Source organism: Mustela nivalis (assembly GCF_964662115.1).
Source record: "Mustela nivalis genome assembly, chromosome: 2".
In the NCBI taxonomy this organism is placed as follows: domain Eukaryota; kingdom Metazoa; phylum Chordata; class Mammalia; order Carnivora; family Mustelidae; genus Mustela; species Mustela nivalis.
Window position 1 is genome coordinate 35,548,566 of NC_139021.1, and position 17,380 is coordinate 35,565,945.

Consider the following 17,380-nt stretch of genomic DNA (forward strand, 5'->3'; position numbering starts at 1 on the left):
CTTCTGCAGGTGTGCTTCTCATCCCCCCCACCCAACCCCCTTAGAGAGAAGGCACCCAAAGCTCTGAGAGTCTGACCCACCTCTCTTGGGATTCAGCGTGCCGGCTTCTGGCCTCTCCTCTGGGTGCCCTCACCAGGCTGCTCCAGAAAAGGAGCTTGGCGGTACTCCCCTCCCTGGGGTGGGTGGGGATCGTGGGGTGGGAGAGAGGAGACGACGTTCAAGGAAGCAGCAGAGGACGACTCTGTTTGTGATACAGGGAGCACATTCATTCCTCTAGTTCCAGAGGACAGATTTTCCTCTCAGACTTCTGAGAAGAGACACCTTTTGCTTCCTCTTCCTTCCCCCACCCCTCCTTTGCACACACCCCCCCCTTAAGTCCTTAAAAACTGTTGATTGTTCTTGGTCCTTCTCCAGCCACATTAGTTCAGGAAAGCAGCCTCAGGGAATAAAGCAGAGCCCTCAGGCCTTCCAGTCAGATAACTTTAGGTTTCAATTACAGTCTTATCACTTCCTGGCCCAGTGACCTGGGATAAAGGCAAAACCTTTCTGTACCTCAGGCTGCTGCTGTGTAAATCAGGGTCCCTGAGAGCTGCGCAGACTTCCCTGGGGGTAGCAGGGGCTTGAGGAGAAACCTGCAGGGTGGTCTGCCGCATGCCCTTGGGTGTCACTGACATCACTGTGCGAGCCCATGAAGCCTTGGCCTGCTAGCAGGACCACCGTCAGGACAGCAGACCTCATGCACTGCCGAGCAAGGTGTGTCCTTCCTGACAGTCCCCACCCCCAACCCCGGTCCTGCCCCAGGGATGGGGTGAATGGCACAATTCGCCTGGCATTGATTAAGGAATGTGCTTCATCAGAGGAAGGCACAGCTTGCAGAGAGCAACAGATAACCGGATATCTGTTATCCGGCATGCCAGCACGCGGGCTTCCAGATTCTCCCACCAGCCCTGGAAAGGCGTGTGCAGGGCCTGCAGTTTGCGCTGTGCTCCATGAGGAGCCCCCGCTCCCCATGGTTTCCCTTCCTGTAGCGAGGTCTGAGGAAAGGAGCTTTATCAGTGGGCAAGACCTAGGCGGCTTGGACCAGAGGTCTGTCCAGGAGGCGGGGAGGGGAGGCTGCAGCCAGTGCGCAGAGAGTGTGGTTCCTGTCTAAGAAGCCACAGTAGGTTCCAGGCTAGCCCTTCCCCTTCCTCTGGGCTGGGACAGCCTTGGAAGGGGAGGCCCCGCTGCCATCCTGTCACCCTGCATTAAAACCACGCAGGACCACACCTTGAACGTGTGGGACAGGATCCCGGGCTGTCTTCCTGAGGAGGAGGAAAGAGAGACGGGTTGTCTGATACCAAGTAAAACGAAGCTCAGGGATTCTGGAAACACTCACAAAGGAGTGTTGGCTCTTAGTGGAATCACGGGTTTCATTTTGGGATTGAATAAGCCTCTCTCTTTTTGAGAAGTGAGTTGAACTAGGAGCGCTTTATCTTGACCCAGGTGACAGAGTGCTGGGTCTGGGGGAGATCAGATGACCAGAGGCTGGCTCCTGGCAGGATTTTTATGTACTTCTCCGTCTTCCTACAAAGCTGAGGGTCGGTGCAGCTGGTGGGTATTAAGACTCGGCTGACAGTTCTCTGGGAGGAGGGACGGGCCCTGCCAGCCAGTGAGTAAGGCCCCGGGCCCCCGTCACCGTGCTTACCACCCACGGTCCCAGGGTGAGTCAAGGTAAACTATTGTCTCTGCTCTGGAATAAAATGACTGAACAGTGAGATCCAAGCCCTTCTCTGAAAGGAACAATTTATTTGAAAATAAACATTTGGGATGCCTGGGTGGCTCAGTGGGTTAAAGCCTCTGCCTTCGGCTCAGGTCATGATCTCAGAGTCCTGGGATTGAGCCCCACATCGGGCTCTCTGCTCAGCGGGGAGCCTACTTCCCCCTCTCTCTCTGCCTGCCTCTCTGCCTACTTGTGGTCTCTGTCTGTCAAATAAATAAATAAAAATCTTTAAAATAAACAAACAAACAAACATTTGCCTGGAAGAGCAGCAAAGGCAAGCAGCTTGCATTTCCAGTGTGGACGTCTGTACAGAAGCCAGGGTCCAGGGGAGGCACCGAGACACGGAAGGGGCTGGGCCTAGCCCGTGGCAGGTCTCCTCCCCCTGCAGCCAGGGGCAGGGGGTCAGGGACTCACCAGGCTGCGATGATGAAGTGTTGTCCTGTGTAACCCTCACCCCAGCCTCTGCCAGCGCCAGTGATGAGGCTGTAGACATCCTTGTAAGGAGCCTTGCCTGCTTTCACTTCTCTGGGGTAGGTTCCCAGGGGTGGAAGCGCTGAGTCAAAGCTTCAAATCTTTCACTGTAATAGATGTTGTCACATCGCTTGCCCCAATGCCCGGAACCAGTCGTGGTTCCAGCAACCATGCCAGAAAGCTCCCTTCGCTTGGCCACACAGCCAACAAACACACTCCAGCTGCACCGCGTCCCCCCCACCCCCGACCCGGCAACCCTATTATCCACATTCTGCTGTCTGCACTTTCCTTTCCCCGGTTACCCACAGTCACCCAGCCCCTGAAGGCAGATGGCAGCTCACGTAGGCATTTTGTCGTCTCCCATCATCCCAAGAAGGGTGAATACAGAAGGATGAGAGAGACCACATTCACAGAACTCCTATTACAGTATATTGTTACAGTTGTCCTAGTATGTGGTCGGAGACGGCTGAGGATCTCATTCTGTGCCTAATTCATAAGTCAAGCTGTGTCCTAGGTAGGAATGTGTAGGAAAAGACACGGCGGAGGTAGGGTTCCCTACTTGTCGCGGTTTCAGGCATCCCCTGGCGTAGGGGTGGGGGGCGTTCTCTCCCTATCCCCGCTTTCTTGGTACTTCTCCATTAGCAAGGGTCCTTGGCATAGTATAAATATTTCCCCGTGAGGATTTATGTTCCTCAGCTTGAGAAAATTATTTTCTGTTCATTTGATCATTTTCCACCCTATTTTCCGTGCTCACTGTTTTTGGAACTCTTATCGATCAGCCTGAAGTCCAGAGGGCGGGCCATCAGGAAGAGCGGGGACATGGGAGCCACAGCACGAGCTGGGTCCCCCTGGGACGGAGTAGAAGCTATACAGGTTCCTGCTTGTGCCCTCTGGGGTGTGGTGTGCAGGTCTGGCTTTGGTCATGGACTCACACACACACACACACACACACACACACACACACACTCACTCCTGGCCTGGGAGTTCCAGCAGCCGAAGGAGAATGCAGGGGACGGTGGAGCGGTTTCAGCCCTGGCCGCTGCTCACACCAGGAGAGGAGCCAGCAGATGATTCGCGCTGCAACTTGGTTGCGGATTCACTTCCATCCTCCAGCTCTTGGCTTAAAAGCCTCCGTTGTGCCCTATTCTAACCAAAATACACAGTAAAAGAAATTCCGGGAAATGTAGTTCAGCCTATCCATGTGGACGCTTTAGAAGGCCGCCACAACTACCTTCAAAATCCTATTTAAAACTCATGTAGTCTGCTTAACACTCATATAACACACACATAGCTATGAGCCAACGACTTTTCTAAGCCTCTTATGAATGTTTGCGCATTTCATTTCTATAATGTCCCTGTGAGGTAGCTATTATTAATAACCCCATTTTAGAGAGGGAGAAACAGAGAACAGAGAGGTTAAGTAAACTGCCTAAGGTCACACAGCTGGTAAATGGCAGAATTGGGCTTTAAGCCCAGATAGTCTGACTCCAGGGCTTGTATGCTCCACCTGTCCACTGTGCAAAGACAGTATTGCCCTCTAGCCAAACAGATATTTAGAAGTGAAAACTGGTGAGCTGTAGAACTTTATTTTGGGACTTGTTTATGTGATCGTGTTTTAATTTTGGACTCTCCCAATGGAAATGCTGCTAAGGAATTCCAATAAGTAGAGACTTGAGATGAAGACACGCAGCTCAGAGAATGTGCCTCCTGCAACTCATTTGATTCCTCTGCTGTGGCATTCTGACCACAGGTCCTGCCCTCGGGGGATGAGGTGGGCCCTGGGGAGGATGTGTAGGTGCTCCCTCTCTGCTCCTCCTGTCTCTGCAGACTCTAGACTCCTGGGGCCCGAGTCCCCTCAGCAGGTGGAGTCTGAGAGAGGGCATCAGCATTTTGCTTTGTCCCCAGTTACTGTTACCCTGGAGCACAGGGGGCTTCCATGTCTAGACAAAGCCTGGGGTCTTCAGCAGTGAGCATTAATCCTACCTCGGCCATCAGGATGTCACAACAATGTCAGGCTAGCTTCCCCATCGCTTTAGCCTTGGTTTAACTGGGCCCCCAGAAAGGGTGAAGGAAGCAGGTTTATCCCCCAGCCTCTGTAACCCTGCCTCCTGCTCAGAAGCCCCTCAGCCATGTCTTCCCCAAGCACCTGTGTGAGTGTGCAGTCACCCTCCTCCATGCCTTCCAGAAGCCGGGACCATTGCATGCCTCAGGGAGGCAGACTTGCCACCTGCTCTCACGGTTGGGTCCCACCAACCGTGGCTTCTGTGGGCAGTGCAGGGTTAAGAGACAAAGCCTTTGGCTTGCACTGATCCCCAAGAGTGAAACCTGGGGTGGGTATGTGATTTGGTGGGGGGGACTCTTGCACAACTAGATCCTTGCCTGCCCTCAGGAGCCCCCACAGCACATGGAGAAGGCAGGCTAGGACATGAGTGTGGGGCCCATCTTGGTGATTCGCAAACTCGGGTGTGTGTCAGAAACCCCTGGAAGGATGAGTACCCCAACCCTTAACCCCGGAGCTTTTGACTTGGTTGGGCCCAAGAATGTGCATCCCTTACAAGCTCCCACATGATGCAACTAGCTACTGGGAGGGCCCCACTTCGAGAGCCACCGCTTAACTGAGCGCTGCTTCCCTCACCAAGATACGTCACCGGCCCAATACGGACAAATCGCTGCTGCCAGCCCTGCTGGGGCGCAGCCCGAGCGGAGGCCATCCTTTCTGCCTGCCCCCCGCCCCCCCGAGTTGGTCAGCATCAGCAAAACCACTTGGATGCCCGGAGCCGGACAGCCAGGGAGGCCCCGGCCCTCTGCCTGGGGACCCCGCTGGACACACAAAGCGTTCACTGTGGCGTGAACTTGCTGACAAGCACCACCCTGTGTTTGGGAGATGAACCAAATCTGGATAACGTTGGACCCATGGATTCCTGGCTCTGAAAGCTGATGCGAAAACTGCCCCCTGCCCTCTCAGCCAACCTACCCCTCGGCCAGCCTCTACAGCCTGGCCAGAGGTCTACCAGCTGCCTCCCTGCCGTGAGGCAGACGCCTGACTGAGTGGGCTCCTCGGCAACCCCCACCTTCCCCATCATGTTCGCCCTCTGCCTTCTGCAGCTTGTGCCCCGGCCTAGGACTTCAACCAGAGACACGTGCCCAAACCAGCAGAGGGGAGTGGCGCAAGCCTGCGGTCAGGGGTCTTTGTGCTGCAGACCCTTGTGGGGGCACCAAGGCAGCCCCACTAGACTAGACTTGAGTCCCCCTCTCAAGGCCTCCATGGAGACGTAATGAATTCTCTCTCCTTAGCTTGCAGGAAGCATCACAATTTTCCTGTTTGTCTCTCCCCTCCCCAACCTCTCTTCCCATCACCTGCCCTGTGAACTTCAGGTGAGTGGTGAGACATTTGCATATAGGAAGACCTCCTAATCACCTCCTTGGTGTTTAAATCTGACCCTGCAGCCCCTGGGTCTTCACCTGAGCCCTGAGCCAGAGCATGGATTAAAGGATAGGTAGGTCAGCAGGTACTGAGGCCTCCATCCATGAAGTGCCCCCTAGACTGCACACAGGAGAACAAGTCAGAAAGACACAGCCTGCTAACTAAGGTGTCCTTTGCTCTCAACCTCAAGCAATCAAAGATAGCTTCCCTGGCCGCGGTCCTTTCTGTGGAATATTTCTGCATCATACCCAGCCCGTGGACGGCTGTTCGATGCTCACAGTCAGTGGAATATTTCACGGGCATGTGCTGACTACCAGAAATCTGTCATTTATTTAACTAACTTCTAAATGGGTTCAGGAAGTTCAGAAAACTGCATGCATGTGATAAATTCTAATCTCAAACACAAAGAGGAACATGAGTTTTATGAATATAAAATTCGTTTTCCTCTGCCATGACTAATAAGTATTAAACAAGTATTTATTAAAAATTAATTTGGAAGGGATGCTAAATTATTACTTGCCACTGATCTCGAGCTGACCCCGTGCAAAGGCTGTGAACATGTTGTGTTTGTATGCAATTTTCTGGGTGAGTCTTCCGGCTGCGGCATCATTTTTGAAAGCGCCACGAACAAGCCCACCAACCGGAACAGTGTAGGAACCCCTGGCGAAGATAAAGCTCTCAACTCCCCACATCTCCTTCCTCGCCTCCTTCCCTCTGCCCAGCTATCTTCATTCTTGGCTTTCCCTTGTCATCTGCTGTGTGACTAGCCTGGAACCGCATATTTCACGAATGACCGGTGTCCTCTGGATTAAAATGAGCTGGAAGGGTGTTAGGATCCACGTAAAATAATAATTTACACATGCTTTACAAAATTACGCAAAACCAAGGTGTAAAAGAAAAGCAAGGAATTGCCCATGTTGTGAATGTCATGTAGCGACTGATGCCTAATCTCTTGGCCACTCTGTCCACAGGCTGGCTGCCTCCTGTTACAAGGACTGAAGTGTGGTGACAATATGAGCTGATGTCACTTAGTCCCCCTATGAACTAAGTAGCATTATCCCCACTTTACAGACTAGGAAACTGAGGCCCGGACAGTTTATGTAACTTGTCTCAATTAAACAGGGGAGGGTTTGAACTGGAAGCGTTCTCACTTTTAGTCCCCAGCTTTTAACCACTCTTGAACAGCTACTCTGTGCCAGGAGCCATGCTAAATAAGCACGTGATGGGAAGGAACTTATTGAATCTTCACAAGTCTCTGAAATGAACACTGCTATTTTCCATAACTGAGCTAGAGATTGCCTGTCTCGTGCCACAAGATCGCAGAACCAATAACTGTTGGGGCTCAAGTTTACCCTGGACAGTCTTACGGCAGATTGCATGCACCTAGCTCTTGTACTGGCTTTAAGGAGCTGCCTAAATCAGCTTCCAAATAACCATGGGGTGGGGGCGGGGGAGATATACATTAAAGGTGATTTCTGTTATTGGAGGATTTGAGCTTTTTTTTTTTTTTAAGATTCAGAATCTCATCAGTGATGGATAATTTCATCAGCCTTCTCACAAGCCCCTGTGACCACACAGGGCCTGCAGCAGACATCACTAGATACCGACTGTATACTGTAGAAAGCAAGCACCCAGCGCAGTGCCTTAGGAGCTGCAGAGAAGAGCGGAGGGCTCTGTGCCCTCCGGGAACGCCTGTCTGGGTTGGCGGGCAGACACGTACGGGAAAGCACCATAGAAAGCAGAGCGATGAGATGCCCTGATGACGTTGTAGGAGTCTGGGGAGAATTCGGTGGCATTTGCTGTCTGCCGGGTTCCCTGATGGGAAGCAGGGTGGTGGTGGGGGGCAGGTGTGGCCAGTGGGAGGGTTTTCAGTGGTGCCTGCAGCCGGTGGAGAGATGCAAGGCCGAGCTGTTACTCAGCGCGCTAGCTCCTCTGCTGGTTCCAAACGGCAAGAAAGAGGACGGTTTGGGCTCCGCATCCAGCTGGTCACATGCCACAGGCAGCTCTTTGTTTCCCCTGCCCAGCCGTTCACTGCCCAGCGCATGGGCAAATTTTGGAATTAGGGGTTCTGTGGGATCACACAAGTACAGACCCTTCTCTCCACACTTCCGGCCCTGTTTTGGGGGCAGAGAGTTCTTGGGACACCCCCTCCGCCCGTCCCCCGCAGTTTCCCAACTGATGATAACTGTAGCTGACGACCCAGCATTACATAAGAGGATTATGAAACTCTGTAAGGGGGAGGTAGGTGATGTGCGTATATAAATAGAAACAAACCTCATTGCTGTGCTACTTTAAGACCCAGAGACATCTAGTGGCAGAAAATCATATCTGCAGGCCTAGCCCATTCTCTCCAAATAAGTGACTTAGGAAGTCCTAATTTGTGAGACTTTTGTACATCCCCAAATTGGAAGACCTTGCACAAGAAGACTTTGAAAGAACAGGATCGTACAGGACTTTCCCTTGAAAGAGTACAGTATTGTCTTTCATAAAGAGTACCATACGTGTACTTGAAGCCTGTTCTTCCCGAAGGGCTAAATGCACACGATCATGGGGAGTGTGTGAAAGGGAAAATTAAGGTAGAATGACTCTCACATCCTCCACACACTTGCCTGTTGCACAACGCTGAGCTTTTTTTTTATTTTATTTTTTGAAGCGATTAGGTTTTGTACCAACTTCATCATTATGATCCAATTAGCCTTGCACATGAACTTACGTGGCTGTAACAACCATTAAACCAAGTGTTTAGGAGAATACATAATGAGAAAGCTTCCCCACAATGTAGACTAGAGAATAAATTTCCCTGGCTGGAGGGGAAATAGCCCTCAAGGGAAACCATTTCAGGGTGGACATTGGTGGGTCTCTGAGAAACCACAGGGGGAGACCCGGGGAGACTCTGGGAACACCGTGGAATGTTGGGGGGACAGCAGCACGTGGGACTTGTGTCATGCTTCCCTAAGGAGTCCCAAGGAAGTGGCAAGACCTAGAGAAAAAGTGGCTGTACACATGGCCTGAAGGATGGGGCTTAGGCAGCCCCCCAGAGTCTCCTACACCCCAGGATCATGGAGATGTACGGATAGCATAGAAGTAGAAGGGCTCACCAAACCCCTCGAATTGCTACCTGAGAACAGAGTGGGGTGTAAGGTGTCCCAGCAGTTGCTCATGTGGCCAGATGACACCCCCCCCCCCGTGCCTCAATACCAGGAAAGCTCCCCACTACTAAGATACGGAACTGGGGAAGACAGGTGGATGAGTAAGTCCCATACTGAGTGATCTGGTCTTTTACCACCCCCCTACCCCAGTGGAATGGAGATGCACAATAGAAATTACATTAAGGTATAGAAAATGACAAAAGTATTATTTTTTTGTACCTGTATTGGTGGACTGAGCTGTATGTTCCATACTAGCTGCGTTTTTATAGAACAAAATAGGACTTTTAGATATGACTGTAGGATATTTGGAAGAAAACTGTTTCTCTTCATAGTAGCTTACACACACACACACACACACACACACACACACAGTGTATTAGTCAGGATCCTAGCTGAAAACAGATGGCACACTCAAAATGAATAATTTACAAAGTTATAGGTAGAATTCCCAGAAACAGATCAGGGATCATGCAGTACCCCGGGGCTAACCAAAGCGGGAAACTTGACCACAACTACACCTTATGGTGGTCCAGAGGGGAAAAAGAGGGGATGATGACCGCATGGACAGGACCTCCAAACAGGAGCTGTGGAATTTGCTGGAAGGACGCAGTCTGCAGCCTGTAGCACACCACTGGCATTGATACAGCGAATAGACCCCAATCTCATGCTCCCACTCTCTCATCTTTGCTAGTGCTCCTCCATTTGGAAAACCCAGAAGGAGGCCAAGAGGCAAGGAAAGTCATCAATAGGTCAGCCTCCCCCAGGCACAGAGTAGAAAGGAAAAGGGAGAAAGTGGAGTTAGTGGGGCAAATGGAAGGCACCGAACATTAGTGGCTTCATTCAAACCTCATCACATAAAACATCTGTCTGTATCTTCCCCACTACCCACTCCCCCCACTTTCTCTCTCTCTCCTCTTCATTCTCTCTCTCTCTCTCTCACATTCTAGCCATTTATTCATTTGTTACTCACTGTTATTCAATATATAACTTGAGGGTTTTTTCTGATTATAAAATATGTGTTCATCTTTTAAAAATAAAGGTATAAAGAAGAAAGTAAAACTCACCTAAAGCACACCACACAGAGAGAGCCACTGTTAATGGTTTGATCTAGATCCATTTTTCCTTTTCTTTCTTTTTTTTGATGGCCACTTGGGTTTTTTTTTTTTTTCAAAGATTTTATTTATTTATTTGACAGAAAGAGACCACGCGTAGGCAGAGATGCAGGCAGAGAGAGAGGAAGGGAAGCAGGCTCTCAGCAGAGCAGAGAGCCCGATGCGGGACTCGATCCCAGGACCCTGGATCATGACCTGAGCCGAAGGCAGAGGCTTTAACCCACTGAGCCACCCAGGCGCCCCGGCCACTTGGTTTTTATTATCATTTCTACTTTTAAAAAAATTACTTCTAAATTTTTACAATTCCAGTATAATTAATGTGTAGTGTTATATTAGTTTCAGGTGTACGATGTAGTGACTCAACGAAATTACTCACTGCTCATCGTAATATCTCTAAGAAGCTATTTTTTTTTGTTAGTCCATTTGTTTCTTAAATTCCACAGAAGTGAAATCATATGGTATTTCTTTTTCTCTGATAGACTTATTTTACTTAGCCTAATACTCTCTAGATCCATCCATGTTGCAGATGGCAAGATTTCATTCTTTTTTGGGGCTGGGTAATATTCCATTATACACTCACTTCTCCCCCTTTTTCTCCTTCTTGTTCTTCTTTCTCCATTCATCGGCTGATGGACATTTGGGCTGCTTCCATATTTGGCTATTGTAAATATTGCTGCAGAAAACATAAGGATCCATCTATCTTTTCGAATTAGTGCTTTTATGTTCTTTGGGTAAATACCCGGTTGTAGAATTCCTGGATCATCTGGTAATTCTATTTTTAATTTCCTGCAGACAAGCTCCATACTGTTTTCCACAAAGGCTGCACCAATTTGCATTCCCACCAACAGTGCAGGAAGGTTCCTTTTTCTCCACATCCTCGCTGGCACTTATTGCTTCTTGTGGTTTTTTATTCTAGCCATTCTGACAGGTGTAAAGTGATCTCTTTGTGGTTTTGATTTGCATTCCCTAATGATTAGTGATGTTGAACATCTTTTTAAGTCCCTTATACATCTTTCCTATACATGTCTGTGCATGTATTTAAGAGACGACTCTTAGTATGCCAGAATATCTTGTAGCTTGTTTTCCCACTCAATACATCGCATAACTCTTTACATTTTATATGGGTATGTCTCATCATTTTAAACAGGTGTGTAGTATTATATACTACTTAAAAACTCTAATAAGTTAGTCCCTTTTTGAGGGTCAAGTAGATGGTTTCTAATTCATTGCAATTATAAGCAATGTTGTGATAAACATCCTTGTGTGTTGGGGTCTTTGGTTTGCTTCTATAATTATTCCCCCAGCACAGTGGTTCTCAAAATGTATTCTATGGAGCCCATGTGAATGCCTGAGGGGTTCCTGCAGAGGCGAGGTAAACGCCAGGCATCAGCCCCTAACCCTGCTTCAGCAATCACAGCTTCATTTCTCTCTACTCTATTTGCTGTGAACAAAGCCATCCACCACTAAATGTGGCTGGAAACCCAGTGCATTCAGGATATAGTCAAAGAAAAATAAAATTGTCCGGTCAAAGAGTATGCATGTTTAAAGATCTGTTACATACTGATTCCCACAAAAAGCATATTCCCTCAGGCTGACACTTTTCATTTATACTGATCTAAAGGCAAAAATATCACTCTTTTTTCTTAAAGGTTTTATTTATTTATTTGATACATACAGAGAAAGATCACAAGTAAGCAGAGAGGAAGGCAGGGGTGGGGGCGGGGGGAAGCAGGCTCCCAACTGAACAGGGAGCCTGATGAAGGGCTCGATCCCAGGACGCTGAGACCATGACCTGAGCCAAAGGCAGAGGCTTAACCCACTGAGCCACCCAGGCGTCCCCAAAATATCACTTTTAAAATTTCTATTTCTTTGCTTAGTAGTTGTATTCATTTCTTGTTGCTGTTGTAATGAATTACACAAACTTGTTAGCTTGCAAGAACACAGATTTATTACGTTACAAGTCTAGATCTCAGAAGTGCAACGTGGTTTTCACTGGGCTAAAAAAAGCCTGCTGCAGTGTTGCATCCCTTTCTAGGCATTCCAGTGGGAGTCTGTTTCCTTGCCTTATCCAGCTTCTAGAAGCCACCTGCATTCCTTGGCTTGTGGCTCCTTCCTCCTTCTTCAAAGCCATCCATCCCTCTTCACTTACAAGTACCCTTGCAATGACTTTGGGCCTACCCACATAACCCAGGATAATCTCCCCATCTCAAAATCCTTAACCTAGTCACTTTTGCAAAATCTCTTCTGCTATTTAAGGTAACATACTCACAGGTTCTGGGGATTAGGATGTGACCTTTCCTTGGGGGCCCTTGTCCTGCCTATCACAGTGCTGATACAGAACACATTTTCTTTTGTTGATGGATAATTTATAGTTCTTTCATAAATTGTCTCTATGTCCTTAGCTCATTTGCTATTAGGGTATTTGTATTTTTCTAACTGATTCATTCATAAAAATATAATATTTTATATTTTTTCTTTTAATTTTAATATTTTATATATTTTAATATATGTTCATAAAATATATAATATTTTAGTGTATAAACATGTTTCTTATTACAAAGGTTGCAAATTTTTCCCCATATTTCTGGTTTTTAAACTTCCCTTAGGCTGTGTTTGAGTCTGCTCAGGCTGCCATAACAGAAGACACAGACTGGGTGCCTTACCAAAGAGAAATCTATTTTCTTATAGCTTTGGAGGTCAGAAGTCCAAGGTCAGGTGCCAGGATGGTCAGTATCCTTGGATAGCTTTCTTCCTGTCTTGCAGACAGCTACTTTCTTGCTGTTTCCTCATAGGGCAGGGAGAGAGCAAACTCTCTGGTATTGTTTCTTCTTCTCCTCCCCCTCTCCTCCTCCTCCTTTTTTTTTTTTTGGTTTTGTTTTGTTTTGTTTTGTTTAAGGTTTTATTTACCTATTTTTTAGAGAGAGAGAGAGAAAGGACAAGCAGGAAGACTGGCAGGTAGAGGGAGAAGCAGGCTGCCTGTTGAGAAAGGAGCCTGATGCAGGACTCGATCCCAGGACCCTGGGCTCATGACCTGAGCCAAAGGCAGATGCCTTACCTACTGAGCCATCCAGGTGCTCCTCTGATGTTTCTTCTTATAAGGGGTGAATTCCTTCATAACCTCATCCAAACTAACTATCTCCCAAAAGCCCCATCTCCAAATACAATCACATTGCAAGTTAGGACTTCAGGACATGATTTTTGTAGTGATAAAAACATTTAGTCCATAGCAGGAAGACTTTGGATTTTCCTATGGTGAGATCATGTTCTCGCTGCTTTTTAGCTTCAGTGATATGATTATCTCAGCAAGACCTCTCTCACCAGAGAGGTTCATTAGCCTTTTACATACACTTGCTTCATAAATTTTTTCTAGATTTGCCTTATTTTACATTCAAATTTTGATCATCCTGGAATCTAATTTGGGGAAAGGCTGACTCTGTTTTTTGCCAACTTATAGTACTTTGATTAACATTGTATCCTTTAAATACAGCTTCAGAATTGTCTCTAAGCACAGAAGACTTTGACCAGAGACTGGAGATCTGGATTTGCCATCATCCAAATATTGGCCTGTTGAAACCTGTGTTCCTCCTCCCCTTTCTGGGCTAGTTGTAGAAAACTATTTTTTGTCTCTCTGGAAAATCCATTCATACAGTAAAAGACCAACAACGAAAGCCAAGTTTTTTGTTTTTTTGTTTTTTTGTTTTTTTATTTTTTAAAGGAAACAATGCGTTTCCTTAATGTTTTAGGCTTGAACAGCGTTCCATGTATAGTAACTTATGGTCAGCTCATCTGAATGTGTACTTAAGGCTTTCACATTCCTTTGAATCCCAGAGTTATTTGATCTTTGAAACCAGTGGTGGTGAGGGGAAACTATCTGTGGATGAAACCTATTTAGATATTTGGACTTTAAAACACTTGGGCGTCATCTGTTAGGGTCCCTTAGTGTCCTGCACAAGGCTGGCATGAGATGCCTGCAACTCAGGATGAAGGGCTGGGGCAGAGTTTCCAAATGTTCTCAGTATTGTGACACAGACTCAGCTACATGCGGTATCATATATTACACATTAATAATGATTATAGGACAACAACTCTGTATATAATATAATAGCAGGTACACTGTAAAGTGTTCTTAATGATTAAATATTCAACTGGATTAAAGTTTCCATTTAATCCAAAGTCTTTCATATGCCCCAGTGTGTGCCTTTACCCTGTGTATGGGGGACTAAAAAGTAGGCATGGCAACAAAATGAATTATTTGTGATGCCAGTAACTTAAGACATAGTACAGATTTGTTGAGTGAATACATAACTTTATGTGTTGTATATATGGTATGATATTACATGAACCATTTAAATTATTACTGTTAAAGCAATTTTACTGTTTCATGATAAAACCTTGAAAATGATGGGGTTCCGATCCACTAATGTGTTCAGTTTGAAAGATTTGTTTTTAAATCAGTTGTTCAAAACTCAGGAATCATATCACTGTAAAAATAAGATTCTAAGTGGTGATAAGAGCCAGCCTAGTTATGGGGTTTTTTGGTTTGGTTAAAATTACATGTGTTTTCTGTGAGAAGTGGCTGAAATTGTACACATTTGTTGTGAGAAATGCCTTTTAGGTATGATACTAGTGGTTAAAAGAGAAAAGCAATACAGTAGAATAAGACACAGCTTATTTATCTAGAATGATAGTTCTTAAGGATGCTGAAAGTTTAGTACGAAGAAAAGGCCTATTGTAGAAATTCCAGAAGGGCTTGGGGACCTTTTCAAGAAGCCAGAGGTTAATGATATAGGTCTGAATTTGTCACATTTGTTCCTCTCCTTGTCTCTAAGACAATGTGTTGCCCCACTATTCATGCTTCTTGGCCATATTAATAGCTGTGTTTGATTAATAAATGTGATGCCAAGAAGCCAGGAGAGCAATGGGTTGATGAAAGAAGAGGGGACAGCATTTGTGAGATTACCTTCCGGGAGGAGAAAGGAGCCATAGAGAAGAGTCCATGGCCTCCGGGAACTGCCCCCAAGGTCATTGTGGGGAATCTTGCTGAAGATGAATGAACTTCCTCAAATAGTAACACTGTCTCTGCTTCCATGCCTCCCTCCCCCAACCGTGGTGCCTGCACCAAAGATTGCCAGAACTAGGACTGAGAATATTGGTGCCCGTGGGAGGGGAGATTTAGATTACAAAGGGGAGATTTTGGGGATTAATGATAGTTAAAGAGACAAAAGCAACCAAGTCAATTATTAATTCAAGAGAAACCAGAAAGCCAAGGAGGGAAGAAGGGATTACTGTATACAACATGGCTTAGCTATCGATATGATTTTTAACAGTCATCAAAGACAAATAGTTGTGCCAGTTGGCCGTTTATTTGCCTGTTGACTCCAAATTCAAACTTCATTGCCTGACCCGTGGAAGTGGATCTGGGTCCTTAAACTATTTCTCCTTTGCTGTTGGCATGACGTTAGAGGTTTATTGGTAGGAGGTCGCTGGAGGGACAGTGCAGGAGGAAGGGGCTTCTTTTCCCAGTTCTTGTGTCTTCTGTTTTTCTTCTTCTTGCTCCTCCTATTTGGTTGTGACCAGTGAGTAGGTTGGGGGAGACATCCAGTGGCCTTGGCCTCCAGTAAGTTTCAGCAGTCCTTCCTGGATAGCGTCCCATCGAGTTTCCACAGCCCTCCAGAGAGGTGTTTTCTGCTTGTCAGGTCTGGCCATGGTTTTCTGCCCACATGCACCTTGGAGCAGCATCTTCTGCTTGTCCAGCCACTGTTGATGGGCTCTGGCCTGGAGCGGCTCAGTACCCTTCTCTGCCAGCCCAGACTCAGGGAGGGGTGTCCCTTCCTTGAATAGCCTTGCTCATCTCCAGGGTTTTCTTTAGTGCTCTCTCTCTGTCCTATAAAATAACCTTATGTTGTATTAGTAATTCTTATAGTAATCTTTTTTTTTTAAGATTTTATTTATTTATTTGACAGAGAGAGAGAGAGAGAGAGATCACAAGTAGGCAGAGAGGCAGGCGGGGTGGGGGAAGCAGACTCCCTGCCGGGCAGAAAGCCTGATGTGGGGCTCGATCCCAGGACCCTGGGATCATGACCTGAGGAGAAGGCAGAGACTTTAACCCACTAAGCCACCCAGGCGCCCCTAAAGTTGACTTTCTTTTATTACACTCCTATATCATACATTCCCTCTATAAATTATAATATGGTTCTGTCTCCTGGACCTTGATGAATTCAGCACTGAATACTTATCTAACCACAATTGATGCAATTGTTTTGGAAGGAGGGAGAGTTAGAAAGTGTGTCTATGTGTGTGTGTAAGAGAGACAGAGTGACAGGGACAAAAGAGCTAAGTCCTTCTCTTCCATAGTACGAAGTGGATAAATAAGATCTAAAGCTGAAAAAAATCATAGCATATAGTACAAAACTGTTATTTGGAAATTTGGAAAAGGAATCCAGAAATGGAGTGAGAGGAATCTGCTGTGTTTTATAACAACAAGCCTTGTATCTGACTCTTTAGAACCATAGATAACATAGATAGTAATGAAAACTGATCAAAAGAAAATCACTAGGGTTGAAACAAAAAGGGAAGGAAGGAAGGAAGGAAAAGAAATTACAAAGTTTGTAGAATATCAGAAAAGATTGCTGTTATTTTAATTAAACTCACAGTATGTGATCAGACTATCTTCTGGCCAAACTTATTTAAGATTTTATTTTTAAGTAATCTCTACATCCAATGTGGGGCTTGAGCCTACAACCCTTAGATCAGGAGTCCCATCCTCCTCCCAACTGAGCCAACCAGGCACCCCTAGCCAAGCACCTTTAAAAAGGCTCATTTAAAGGCTCACCTTTAAAAAGGTTACCTGGGGCACCAGGATGGGGGAATCCATAGATCTTTCTCTGCTGTGGGACGGGGTGGGGGCTCCAAATAATTGAGTAGAATTACTTTCTTATTTAAAGGGAAGCCTTGTATGTTGCCCTCTGAGGCTCTCTCCAAGGCCTCCCTAGGGATCACCTCTCACAGTCAGAGAAAGAGCCGCTTAAATGGATTTCCGCTGTTAATAAGCGGGCACGCATGAAAATGCCTCTTTCCCCGCCTTGGCACAAATGCACTTGGTCATTGGAAATACAGCAGAGCGTTAATGAATTAGCAAAACCATGGAAAGCCATGCACATTTGTAGTTTAGGAAACAAGTCTTGGTAGGTAAATAGGTATCCTGTTATCTCCTGGGCAGGATGGCAGGGCTGGAAGCATCTTGCTCAGATTCTTGAATTGCAGAGCAGAAGGGAGGGAAGCAGGACGTGGGTTGCAAGTCAGGGGCTACAGACACAGCCAGGTTGTTGCTTGTGCTGAAAGGGAATGCAACACTACTCATTTTTACCTGAGTCCCTAATGAGAATAAAGACAAATAAATACAAAATATGTAATAGATAGCCAGCAAAACGTACAGTGGCAATAGTCTAACACATATATGAAAAGG

General features: G+C 46.6%; 2 long non-coding RNA genes across 2 annotated transcripts in view; both read right to left on the reverse strand.

Moving 5' to 3' along the window:
* Positions 1-1,765: 1,765 nt before the first annotated feature.
* LOC309860547 lies at positions 1,766-2,300 on the reverse strand. The gene is made up of 2 exons (XR_014309441.1): positions 2,174-2,300; positions 1,766-1,962 (listed from the first exon to the last, which is right to left on the reverse strand). It is a non-coding gene; the product is annotated as an uncharacterized lncRNA (long non-coding RNA).
* Positions 2,301-14,554: 12,254 nt separating this feature from the next.
* The window catches only part of LOC309860539, a 36,138-nt gene continuing 33,312 nt past the window's right edge, over positions 14,555-17,380 (reverse strand). The window contains exon 5 of the long non-coding RNA XR_014309432.1: positions 14,555-15,799. This is a non-coding gene — a long non-coding RNA (uncharacterized lncRNA). The remainder of the gene's footprint in view (positions 15,800-17,380) is intronic.